Genomic DNA, 13,536 nt, shown 5'->3' on the forward strand with positions numbered 1-13,536 from the left:
TCGATTTAAGAGAAAAAGGGCACTGTTCAACTGGGGGGTGCCAGGAGTTTGTAGCCTGGAGCATTGAGGAGAGGGATTGGGAAACTTGAAGTAGAAACTTCAGGCTCTGCTGGTGGGAGCTAGGCCAAGTACCCTTTTACTAAACTATTTAGGCCGTGGAAAGAATATAATTTTAGGCTGAATAGCTGAGATCTAACACACACTTTAGTAGCTCAGATGTATCCCAGGCTTAGTGTATGGGATAATGATTAACTTGAATTTGTACCTTTGTTTCACAAGCTTCTTTTCCCTTGTCTAACTGTTCACATGCCATTCAGGAAAAAAAATATTTTATTCCAAGGATTTAACCTTTCAGGTAGGCAGATGACAAGCCTGTGTAGCTCTGATGTAGCTACTGTACCTTCCCGCCTTTTTCTTTTTGGAGGAGGTTAACTCAAATTAACTTCACTGCAGCCCTAGCTCAGTTATAGCCAGGACAACAGGGAGAAAAATCTTAATGGTTCAAACCTCTTACTGTCTCCTCAGCTTCGTCAGAGCTGGATTACAGGGGGAGGGCTCAGTAGCCCTAGCTAAGAAGAACTGGGACCACAGGGAAGAGAATCTTAGCAGTTGTAACTTGTCACTGTGGCACTAGTCTGGTCAGAGCTGGATCACAGTAAGAAGGCACCATAGTCCTTAGCCTTTTCAGAGGTAGGACTGCAGGGAGGAGAAACTTAGTGGACTTTTCTTTTTGACCTTTCGCTCAAGTAAATTTTCTTAGGTGTTCATTCCTTAAAATTTTCAGATATACTTCAAGACTTTAAGAGAAACTGTTTCTCATACAATGTAGATAATACAACTGTTTGCCAGTAACAATTATGGTCTTAATTTTGAACTTTGAAATAGAACAATTGAATAACCAAGCTGGTGACCTTAAACTTCAGTATTTGTAGTGCCAAATAGTAACCAGAATGAATTCAATTACCTGGATCTATATTCCCAATGATGTTGCACAGTTCTCTTTCTGTGACCCAGGAAAGGGCTAAGTGTTAGTCCTATTTCAAAGTGGAGCTTGGAAACCTATTTCTCTTTGATCATTGAAGTGACCCCTTTTCCCTTAGATAGATCTTGGCTGGAGTTAAGAGACGATCAATCTTTCTAGCACAGGTCTTGGCTGCTTTGCTGCCTTTTTTTTACAGGGTGGCAGATTTAGAATTTTCTTTACTCAATCCCACAGACAGGATATACACAAAACAACACAACACAAAGAAAACACTCCAGCAGCATTTTTGTCTCTCCTGAGATTTTTGGATGTCCAAAGTTCACTCCCTCCCTTTGGGGATCCCAGGTGGAGCAACCGAGCACCCAGAGCAACTGTTGGCAATTGTCCCAGGTAAGCTGTTCAGATCCCAGGGGGCTGAGGGGGAAGAGACCTGATGTGGTGGTTGAGTCAAGGGATGGGGAGCTGGCAGGAGACTGAGCTTTGGTAATGGCTCCCCAGGCTGAGACTCGGGGCTGAGGACTCAGGTCCCTGGTCAGCTCAAGAAAGCAATACAAGCCTGGGGCCAAGGAACATCTCTCAGGCGTTTCCCCCTTGGGTCGAATTGCTTTCCTGGGCTTCGGTCCAGTTGTCTTTTAATTAAGGTTACAGAGCGAGACAAAAATTCAGCAATACCTAGTGACAGACACACAGGACACATAAAGAAAGGGTTAAAGCTAAGGCAACACTTAGTAAAAAAAAAAAAAAGCAGATCAAGACAAAAGTTAAGGTTACAGCAACATCTAATGATGAACACACAGAATACATAAACCTAAAAATGCAGGTAATTAAAGTAGACAATTAAAGTTAATACATAAAGAAAAGGCACTCTGCCAGCATCGCGACCTTGGAGGCCAGTAGGGGCTGTAATGCCATGTCTAGCTTAGCCACCTACTCTACCTGGCGTGGAGGAACATCTCTCATTGATCACTCCCTAGGCACATTTGCACTTCATGAGTACTCACCTAAAAGAACACTCATGGACCGAATTGAAAGAATTGGGAAGGACTCAGGTTTCCGGTCTGCTCAGGGAAGGAATGCGAGCCCAGAGAGGAGGAACATCTTTGGGTGGCCACACCCCTAGGTCGAATTGCTTTCCCAGCCCTCCAGGGAGCCTGGTCCAGCTGTTAGTCAGGGCCAAAAGCAATTTTGGTGGGACCTCCAAGTGAAATGGACATGACAGCAAAGTCAATAATAATTTGATAGGAGTGTTTATTAATCTCGGTGACTGCCTCCCCAACAGGGAAGAAAATATTAAGGCTCCTGAAAGGTGCATTTTTATAGAACTAGTTGTTGCTAATCAACAAAATTAGTTCCGGGGGGGGGGGTGCCATTTCTAGTAAAGCCTTGGGTACCTAACAAGAACAGAATTGTATCTGAGCTAACAAGAACAGACTTGTATCTGGGGTATGTTTCTAGCAACACATACGAAAAGTTCCTTCACTATTGTGGCCTATTAGGTGATTTCCAGGGACCCTGGTAGGGGCCTCTTCTGGCAGGTTTAGGGGGCTTTGGTGTATAATTTCTAGTGGGCACTTCAATTTAAATAGACATTGTAGAGCATACTGAGTATACTGGCTATATTTCCCTGTCATTCAGCAGAAACAATAAGCACATCGAAGATCTTTTATATACAGTTTTCTCTTGGCTCAATCTATCAAACGCATACATTACCTATCTTTTACTTTGCCTTATTGTCTTTTCAATGAATTATTTACGCTTTCTGACATTGAAGCCAATGGGAGCAGAGGAAAATGCAGTTTGTCAAAGGAGTAAAAGCAAATGGTCAGGACTCTACTGAGAAATGTGGAGGCCTGAAAGAACTCTATGCACAACAGTGCTTAGAATTCAAGTACTTTCAAGAACTCCTGAGAAATCTAATCATTGCTTAGATAGACATTGTAGAGCATACTGAATATACTGGGTATATTTCCCTGTAACTTAGTATAAAAAAATCAACATATTGACGATCTTTTTAGATACAATTTTTTTCTTGGCTAGATCTCTGAAATGCATATATTATATCTGTTTTACTTTGGCTCATTTTCGTTTCAATGGAGTATTTCAGTATTCTGTCATTGAAGCCAATGGGAGCAGATGAAAAAGCAATTTGCTAAGGAGTAAAAGAAAATACTCAGGACTTAACTGAGAAATGTGGAGGGCTAAAGGAATTATAAGCTCAACAGTTCTGAGAATTCACATACTTCAAAGAAATAGTGAGAAATTCCAGTTTTCATCTTTACTTAGACATTGTAGAGCATACTGAGTATACTGGGTATATTTCCCTGTAACTCAGCAGAAACAATGATAATATCAAAGATCTTTTATATAGAGTTTTCTCTTGTCTAGATCTATGAAACACATATATTATATGTCTTTTGCTTTGGCTAATTTTCATTTCAATTGATTATTTATGTTTTCTAACATTGAAGCCAAAAGGTGCAAATGAAAATGCACGTTATCAAAGGAGTAAAAGCAAATGATCAGGACTCTACTGAAAAATATGGAGGGCTGAAGGAGCTCTATGCACAATAGTGTTTAGAATTCAAGTACTTCCAAGAAGACATGAGAAATTCACCTTTTCTTCATTACTTAGATAAACATTGTACAGCATACTGAGTATACTGGGTATATTTCCCTGTAACTCAGCAGAAATATTGAGCACATCAAAAGTCTTTTATATACAGTTTTCCCTTGGATCTATCTATGAAACACATACATTACATCTCTTTTACTTTGGCTTATTTTCATTTCAATATAGCATTTATATTTTCTGCCACTGAAGCCAATGGGAGCAAATGAAAATGCACTTTGTCAAAGGAGTAAAACCAAATGGTCAGGACTCTACAGAGAAATTGGAGGGCTGAAGGAACTCTGTGCACAACAATGCTAAGAACTGAAGGACTTCACATAACTCCTGAGGCACTCGCATTTTTTTCTTTACTTAAATTGACATTGTAGAGCATACTGAGTATACTGGGTATATTTTCCTGTAACTAAGCAGAAACTATGAGCACATTGATTATATTTTACATAAAGTTTTCACTTGGCTAGATCACTGAAAGGCATATATTACATCTCTTTTTGTTTTGATTATTTTCATTTCAATGGAGTATTACATTTTCTGCTATTGAAGCCAATTGGAATAGATGAAAATGCACTTTGTCAAAGGACTAAAAGCAAATACTCAGGACTTAACTGAGAAATGTGTAGGGCTGAAGGGACTATATGCACAACAGGGCTTAGAATTTAAGTCCTTCGAAGAACTCCTGAGAAATTTGCATTTTCATCTTAACAGACATTGAAAAGCATACTGTGTATACTGTATATATTTCCCTGTAACTCAGCAGAAACAATGAACACATCGAACACTTTTATATACAGTTTTCTCTTGACTCGATCTATGAAACACATACATTACATTGCTTTTACTTTGGCTAATTTTCATTTCAATGGAGTATTTAGGTTTTCTGCCATTGAAGCCAATGGGAGCAGATGAAAATGCACTATGTCAAAGGAGTAAAAGCAAACGGTCAGGACTGTACCGAGAAATGTGGAGGGCTGAAGGAACACTATGCACAACAGTACTTAAAATTCAAGTACTTCCACAAACTCTTGAGAAATTCACGTTTTCCACTTTATTTAAATAGATATTGTAGAGCATACTCAGTATACTGGGTATTTTTCCCTGTAATTCAGCAGAAACAATGAGCACATCAAAGATCTTTTAAATACAGTTTTCTCCTGGTTACATCTCTATTACGCATATATTACATCTCTTTTATTTTGGATTATTTTCATTTCAATTGAGTATTTATGTTTTCTGCCATTGAAGCCAATGGTAGCAGAGGAAAACACACTTTGCCAAAGGAGTAAAAGCAAATAGTTAGGACTCTACTGAGAAATGGGGAGGGCTGAAGGAACTCTATGCACAACAGTAATTCAAGTACTTCAAAAAACTCCTGAGAAATTCGTGTTTTCTTCTTTACTTAGATAAATATTGTAGAGCATACTGTGTATATGGGGGTTATTTTCCTGTAACTATGCAGAAACAATGAGCACATCAAAAATCTTTTATATACTGTTTCTCTTGGCTTGATAAATGAAATGCAGACATTAAATTTCTTTTACTTAGGTTTATTTTGGTTTAAATTGAGTATTTATGTTTTCTGCCATTGAAGCCAATGTTAGCAGAGGAAAACACACTTTGCCAAAGGAGTAAAAGCAAATAGTTAGGACTCTACTGAGAAATGGGGAGGGCTGAAGGAACTCTATGCACAACAGACTTTAGAATTCAAGTAATTCAATTAACTCCTGAGAAATTCGTGTTTTCATCTTTACTTAGATAAATATTGTAGAGCATACTGCGTATATGGGGGTTGTTTTCCTGTAACTCTGCAGAAACAATGAACACATCAAAAATCTTTTATATACTGTTTCTCTTGGCTTGATAAATGAAACACAGACATTACATTTCTTTTACTTAGGCTTATTTTGGTTTAAATTGAGTATTTATGGTTTCTGCCATTGAAGCCAATGGGATCAGAGGAAAACGCAATTTGTCAAAGGAGTAAAAGCAAATAGTCAGGGCTTAACTGAGAAATATGGAGGGCTGAAGGAACTCTATGCACAACAGTGCTTAGAATTCAAGTACTTCAAAGAACTCCTGACAAATTCGAGTTTTCATCTTTACTTAGATAAACATTGTAGAGTATACTGGGTATATTTCCCTGTAATGGAGCAGAAACAATAAGCACATCCAATATCTTTTATGTACAGTTTTCTCTGGGCTAGATCTGTATTACGCATACATTCCATCTCCTTTACTTTGACTTATTTTCATTTAAATTGAATGTTTAGGTTTTCTGCCATTGAAGTCAATGGGAACAGAGGAAAACACACTTTGTAAAAGGAGTAAAGGCAAATGGTCAGGAATATATGGAGAAATGGAGAGGGCTTAAGGAATTCTATGCACAACAGTGCTTAGAATTCATGTACTTCAATGAAATCCTGAGAAATTAACATTTTCATCTTTATTTAGAAAGACATTGCAGAGCACACTGAGTATACTGGGTATATTTCCCTGTAACTCAGCAGAAACAATGAGCACATCCAAGATCTTTTATATGCAGTTTTCTCTTGGCTCCATCTTTGAAAGGCATACATTACATCTCTTTTACTTTGCCTCATTTTCATTTATTTACGTTTTGTGCCATTGAAACCAATGGGAACAGATGAAAATGCACTTTGTCAAAAGAGTAAAAGCAAATGGTCAGAACTCTACTGAGAAATGTGGAGGGTGGAAAGAAATCTAAGCAAAACAGTGCTTAGAATTCAAGTACTTCAAAGAATTCCTAAGAAATTCGTGTTTTCATCTTTACTTAGAGAGACATTGCAAAGCATACTGAGTATACTGGGTATATTCCCTGTAAGTCAGCAGAAACAATGAACACATCGAGGATCTTTTATATGCAGTTTTCTCTTGGCTACATCTTTGAAAGGCATACATTACATCTCTTTTACTTTGTCTCATTTTCATTTATTTACATTTTCATATTCACGTTTTGTGCCATTGAAACCAATGGGAAAAGATGAAAATGTACTTTGTCAAAGGAGTAAAAGCAAATGGTCAGGACTCTACTTAGAAATGTGGAGGCTTGAAGAAAATCTAAGCACAACAGTGCTTAGAATTCAAGTACTTCAAAGAATTCCTAAGAAATTCGCGTTTTCATCTTTACTTAGATAGACATTGTAGAGAATACTGAGTATGTTGGGAGTATTTCCCTGTAACTCAGCAGAAACAATGAGCACATCTAACATCTTTTATATACATTTTTCTCTTGGCTAGATCTGTATTATGTATGCATTACCTCTCTTTTACTTTGTCTTATTTTCGTTTAAATTGTATATGAATTTTCTACCATTGAAACCAATGGGAGCAGATGAAAACACACTTTGTCAAGGGAGTAAAAGCAAATGGTCAGGACTCTTCCTGAGAAATGTGGAGAGCTGAAGGAACTCTATGCACAACAATGCTTAGTACTTCTAAGAATTCCTGAGAAATTCCCATTTTCATCTTTACATAGATACACATTGTAGAGCATACTGAGTATACTGGGTATATATCCCTGTAACTCAGCAGAAACAATAAGCACATCTATTATCTTTTATATACAGTTTTCTCTTGGAAAGATCTCTGAAACACATGCATTAATCTCTTTTACTTTGGCTCATATTCCTTTAAAATAAGTATTATATTTTATGCTATTGAAACCCATGGAAGTAGATGAAAACGAACTTTGTCAAGGGAGTAAAAGCAAATGGTCAGGACTGTACTGAGAAATGCAGAAACCTGAAGGAACTCTGTGTACAATGGTGCTTAGATTTCAAGTACTTCCACAAACTCCTGAGAAATTCTCATTTTCCTCTTTACTTAAATAGATTTTGTAATGCATACTAAGTATACTGGGTATATTTCCCTGTAAGTGAGCAGAAACAATGAGCACATCGAAGATGTGTTTTTTTGATATGCAGTTTTCTCTTGGCTAGATCTCTTAAATGAATTCATTACCTCTCTTTTACTTTGGCTCATTTTCTTTTAAATTGAATTGATGTAAGGAAGGGTCAGGCACCATAGAATTAGAGGCTTTTTTGTGAACACAGAGAGAGAGCCTGGTTTAAAAAGCCAGGAGCATGGAAGCCGAACAATGCTGGAGAGATGATGGAGGGTGGGAGACCAGGGGTCCAAAGAATTAAAGGCTTCTCTGGGAACACAAAGAGATAGCCAGGTGTATAAAGACGGAAAAAAGAGAGCCTTGCACACCCAGAGTGATGATGGAGTAAGGGAGAAACAGGCTCCACGTATTTAGAAGATTCTCTGAGAACAAGGAGAGAAAGCCAGGGGGAATAAAGCCTAGAGAACGAGATAAGTGTGCCCCCAAACTGATAATGAATGAAGGGAGAGCACAGACCCTTAGAAGTACAGGCTTCTCTGTAAACACAGAGAGAGAGCCAGATCTATAAATCCTGAGGAAGGAAAGCCTTGTGCTCCTTGACAGATGAGGGAGGGAGGGAGACCCAGGATCCACAGAATTTGAGGCTTCTCTGTGAAAGAAAAGAGAGAGCCAGGTCTATAAATAAGGGAGAAGGAGAGTCTTGCACTACCAGACTTATAATGGAAGGAGGGAGACCCCTGCACCATAGAATTATAGGCTTGTCTGTGAACAGGGAGAGAGAGTGCCAGGCCCATAAATCCGGAGGAAGCAGAGCCTTGTACTCCATGACCGATGATGGAGGGAGCGAGAACAGGGATCCATAGAATAAGAGGTTCCTCTCTGAAGACAAGAGAGAGAGCAAGAGTCTATAATTCCAGAGGAAAAGAGTGTGTCCCGAACTGATGATGAATTAAGGTAGACCGAGGCTCCATAGAATTAGAGACTTCTCTGTGAACTCAGAGAGAGAGAGCCAAGTCTATAAATCCAGAGGAAGGAGAGCCTTGTGCTCCTTAACTGATGAGGGAGGGAGGGAGACCCGGGATCCATAGAATTTGAGGCTTCACTGTGAAAGCAAAGAGAGAGGCAGGTCTATAAATAAGGGAGAAGGAGAGTCTTGCACTTCCAGACTGATGGTGGAGGGAGGGAGACCCTAGCTCCATAGGGTTAGGGGATGTTCTGTGAACAAAGAAAGAGAGCCGGGGTCTATAATGCCGGGAGGACTAGAGATGTGTGCCCCCAAAATGATGACGAAGGAAGGGAGACCACGGCTCCATAAAATTAGAAGCTTGTCTTTGAACACAGGGAGAGAGCCAGGTCTATAAAGACTTGAGGAGAGCTTTTCACTCCCAAACTGATGGCGGAGGGAGTGAGACCTGGGCTCCCTAGAATTAGAAGATGATCTGTGAAGACAGAGAGAGAGCCAGGGTCTATTAAACCAGGAGGTTAAGAGACCTGCTCCCCCAAACTGATGATGAAGGAAGGGAGAGCCGGCCTCCATAAAATTGGAGGTTTCACTGTGAACACAGAGAGAGCCAAGTCTATAAAACCAGAAGCCCGGGACCCGTGCACTTACAGAGGGGTGGTGGATGGAGGGAGATCGGGGCTCCATAAAATGAGAAGCTACACTATGAACACAGAGACAGAGTCAGGTCTAAAAATCCGGGAGAAGGAAAGCCTTGCACTCCCAGATTGATGATGGAGGGAGGGAGACCATGGCTCCACAGAACTAGAGGTTGCTCTGAGAATATATATATAGAAAGCCAGGTGTATAAAGCAGGGAGCACGGGAACAGAGCAATGATGGAGAAATGATGAGTGAGGGGCAGCAGGGGTCCATAGAATTTGAGGATGATCTGTGAAGACAAAGAGAGAGAGAGAGAGAGAGAGAGAGAGAGAGAGAGAGAGAGAGGAGACTGGTCTGTAATGGTCTGTAAACTGGTAAGCACAGGACCCGTGCACTTCCAGATGGACAAGAAAGAGAGGGAGACCCGAGCTCCACAGAATTAAAAGCTGCTCTGTGAAAACAGAGAAGGAGCCAGATTCTATAATGCAGGGAGGAGAAGAGGTGTGCACCCCCCAACTGATGATGAGTTAAGGCAGACCCCAGCTCCATAGAATTAGAGGCTTCTCTTTGAACACAGAAAGAGGGAAAGGTCTATAAATCCAGAGGAAGGAGTGCCTTGTGCTCCCTGACTGGTGATGGGTGGAGGGAGATCCGGACTCTATAGAATTTGAGACTGCTGTGTGAATATAGTGAGAGAGGCAGGTCTATAAACCCAGGAGAATGGGAGCCATACAGTGCTGGAGAAATGGTGGAGGGAGGGAGACCAGTGGTCCATAGAATTAGAGGATGCCCTGTGAACACAAAGAGAGAGCCCACTCTACAAATAGGGAAGAAGAAGAGCCTTGCACTCCCAGAATGATGATGGAGTGAGGGAGACCCGGGCTCTATATATTTAGACGCATCTCTGTGAACACAGAGACAAAGGCAGGGGGTATAAGGCTGAGAGGCGGAGATAGGTGTACCCCCGAACTGATGATGAATGAAGGGAGAGTCAGGTAACATAGAATTAGAGGCGTCTTTGTGAACACAGAGAGCCAGGTACAGAAATAAAGGAGGAGAGCCTTGCATTCCTCGACTTATGAGGGAGGGTGTGAGACCCGGGCTCCATAGTGTTAGGGGATGGTCTGTGAAGAAAGAGGGAGAGCCAGGGTCTACAACGCTGGAAGGACTAGAGACGTGTAGCCCCGAACTGATGGTGAAGAAAGGCAGACCGCAGCTCCATAAAATTAGAGGCTTGTCTTTGACCACAGGAAGACAGCTAGGTCTATAAAGCCGGGAGAAGAAGAGCCTTGCACTCCCAGACTGATGATGGAGGGAGGGAGACGCAGGCTCCATATAATTAGAGGCTGCCTAGAGATGTGAGCTCCGGAACTGATGATGAAGGAAGGGAGACTGTGTCTCCCTAAAATTAGAGATTGACTATGGAAGAAGAAAAGCCCCATAATCTATTCAGATTACCTGCCAGTTGTGAGATTTCATGGTTGTTAATAAAGGTAAAATTGTATCAATATTGGTTTCATGTGCTCCTAAATAAATTCTAAACCATCAAACCAGATTGAGAGACAGTTTATATACAGTTTATATGAGGTTTAAAGGAAACAAAACCTTAGAGCCACCCTTCCTGCACACTCAGCAAGCAAAGGGCATATGTAAAGCACAGAGATCTATGTCTTTATCCAGAGAAACTAGGTTTAACCATATTGATAGTGAGGCATAAAACATTGCTTTCAAATTTCCATCTTAAAGAATGGAGAGGAAGAGGGCAATAGAAAGTAGATGGCCCTCAGCAATATGGGTTCACAGACCACTATAGATGTATAGTGATGCTAGTTGTGTGTGGTTTGTCCTTCATTCTCAAAGAGGACCATGACATCAGGAAGATGATGCCATGACATGCAAATGAATTGGGTTTAAGTGAGGGAGGGCTGTGCAAAGTCACCAGCTTCAATCTCTCCTCTGGAACCATCTGGAGTCAGTGGACAAATATAGATCAGGACAACTAGAAATGACCCAGATTGACTGATAATCTTTGGGTGTCCAATCTCTCTCACTCCAATCAGCAATGACCTTGTTATTGCTTCCAGTTGCTGCAGCTAATGAGCTATTTCCATATCCTCTCTCCTGTTCCTGGCTTTTGTAGAGTAGAAGCATGCCAGTTTACCTAATGACTCTCCCTTCTCTCCAATTCTCTCCCCCAGTTCCAACTTTTATGGGCTTTCCTTAAAATTTTGCACAGCTCATTTGAAGCCTGATTATTGGCTATCAGTAAAAACTCCAGATCCCAAGATACTTAGCTGTCATTCAAAATATTTGACTCCTAATGTCTTCAGAACCTGTCCTAGCCAGAGGGGAGGGGAAGGTGCCATAATAACTAGTTAGTACTAACTACATAGTTTCTTAAGCTAATGTCCATGAACTTAAAATAAATATAGTTACATAACTATTTCAGTACATTTATTTTATGCATTTAAAAACATCATTCTGAGGGGTCCCTAGTTTTTCACCAGTCAAGGGGTCCAAAGGAACATTTATTTTCTAAAATTTTTAATTTGTCTTTTTAAGTAAGAACCCCCTGAATGGAAGGAACCAGTGAAAGAAATCTCAAGTTAGCTCATCTGAGTCCCCTTTATTCCTTTAAGACTAATAGTATTACATAGTGTTCCTGCAGGGCTGAAGATTTATTTCTGAGGCTGAGGAATCTTAGTGAAATGGTGACTGAAATACAAATGAAAATAATTGGAGATGAACTCCAACAAATGGACCAAGAAAAATAGAGGCTGTTTCAAAATATCTATTCAGTAGAATGTGCAATGCAGTGGTAAGTAGGGTTAACCCAGAGTGTTAACTGAGAATTTAGCTCCTGGGGCAAAGGAGCAAGTTAAGGAGAGATGACTGAGGAAAGAGGCAGAGTTTCAGAGATACTTAGAGACCAGTGTCCCCACTGCCGATGTCTTGTGTCCTGCAATCAGGACATTACTTCTATTCTCAGTCTAGCTGCAAACTTGAGCTACTTGAGGGCCAAGAGTATCTTTTGCCTCATAGTGTATTCCTAGCACTTAGCGCAGTGCCTGGCACATGGTAAATGCTGAATAAATATTTATTGATGGAAACTGGCAGTGTAACTCTGTGAATACAATGGAGTCACTGGGAAAAGTGGGCCTTGAGAAACACCATCTGACAGTGTTTATGACGACCAAATCTTATACCATTCATCTACACCACAGTACATTTAGGCCTCATGCCATTCAGCTCTTCCCTGTGCCCTCTCTGTGTTCCACCTAAAAAATAGCCCCCCATTACCTTAAGAATCCTCCCATAATGTCAGGGCAATCATTCTTTTCATCCTGTTATCATTAAGTTTTAATGTTATATTTTGTGACCAGTTCCTCTCTCTCTGAATTTTAATTTCCCTTTATTTCATTAAAGCGCTATAATTCTTGGATATTTGTCTTTTTTTGGACTCCTATCTAAAGAAGGCCCATTTCCTAGATAACTGTGGCTGAAAGCACCCCAGCATCCCCAGGGTGGCTGCCAACACAGGTTCTTAGATCTGCTTTTCTAAAGGAAAGCAACTCAAAATGGGTTAACAATCTTTCTTTGATCAATAAAACATATTTACCTAGTTCAGGGGGAAAAGTCAGCACTCCAGACTTCAGAGTATACAGACAGGTTACAAGCATAAGTTACAAGACAGAGAGACATTTCAAGCAGACAGGCCTCCAACTGTCCAACCATTACATCCATACCTAGTCAGTTACCAGGGAGGGAAGCATCAACATCTGGGTTTTTCAAAGCCAGGGGGCTTAAGGACTGCCCAGAGTCTTGACTGGTCAAATTACACAACACTTCTCAAAGTGAGCCCCAAAACAAAGCCTCACATCAGGGTTTTTATAGCCTTCTCCTGGCTCAGAGAATGTAACAACCCTCTTGACCCACTGCCCAATCACTAAGTATCTCTTGAAAAACAAGCCTCCCATCACAGGCTCCAGGTTCATTTAAGCCTACCAAAGGGCGGGGCAGGGAAGATCTTAGATTTACATTCCAATTACAATAACCAGCCAGCAATACTTAGAATGTTGCTGTATCCATTACCAAGAAAAATTTGGGAAGAAAGAAAGCATAGCCCCCACCAATTAACTTAAGCACCTCCAAGTGCTTTAGATTTTGTGTCTTTAGGTCAGAACCTCTGGCCTGGGTCAGTTTCATTCACTAGATTAACACTTTGACCACTGGAAGAAGAATTGTCCTGAAAAGTATTTTAAGCTTTACTGTAAATTTCTGCTGATGAAAAAGAGAGACACAAAGAGAGACAGAGACAGAGGGAGAGAGGGAGGAAGAGAGAGAGAGAGAGAGAGACAGAGAGAGAGAGAGAGAGAGAGACAGAGAGAGAGAGAGAGAGAGAGACAGAGAGAGAGACAGAGAGAGAGAGAGACAGAGAGAGAGAGAGACAGAGAGAGAGAC

Source organism: Petaurus breviceps, unplaced genomic scaffold (genome assembly GCF_028583685.1).
Source record: "Petaurus breviceps papuanus isolate PSGF00001 unplaced genomic scaffold, PetGlider_PUasm1.0 229, whole genome shotgun sequence".
NCBI lineage: Eukaryota > Metazoa > Chordata > Mammalia > Diprotodontia > Petauridae > Petaurus > Petaurus breviceps.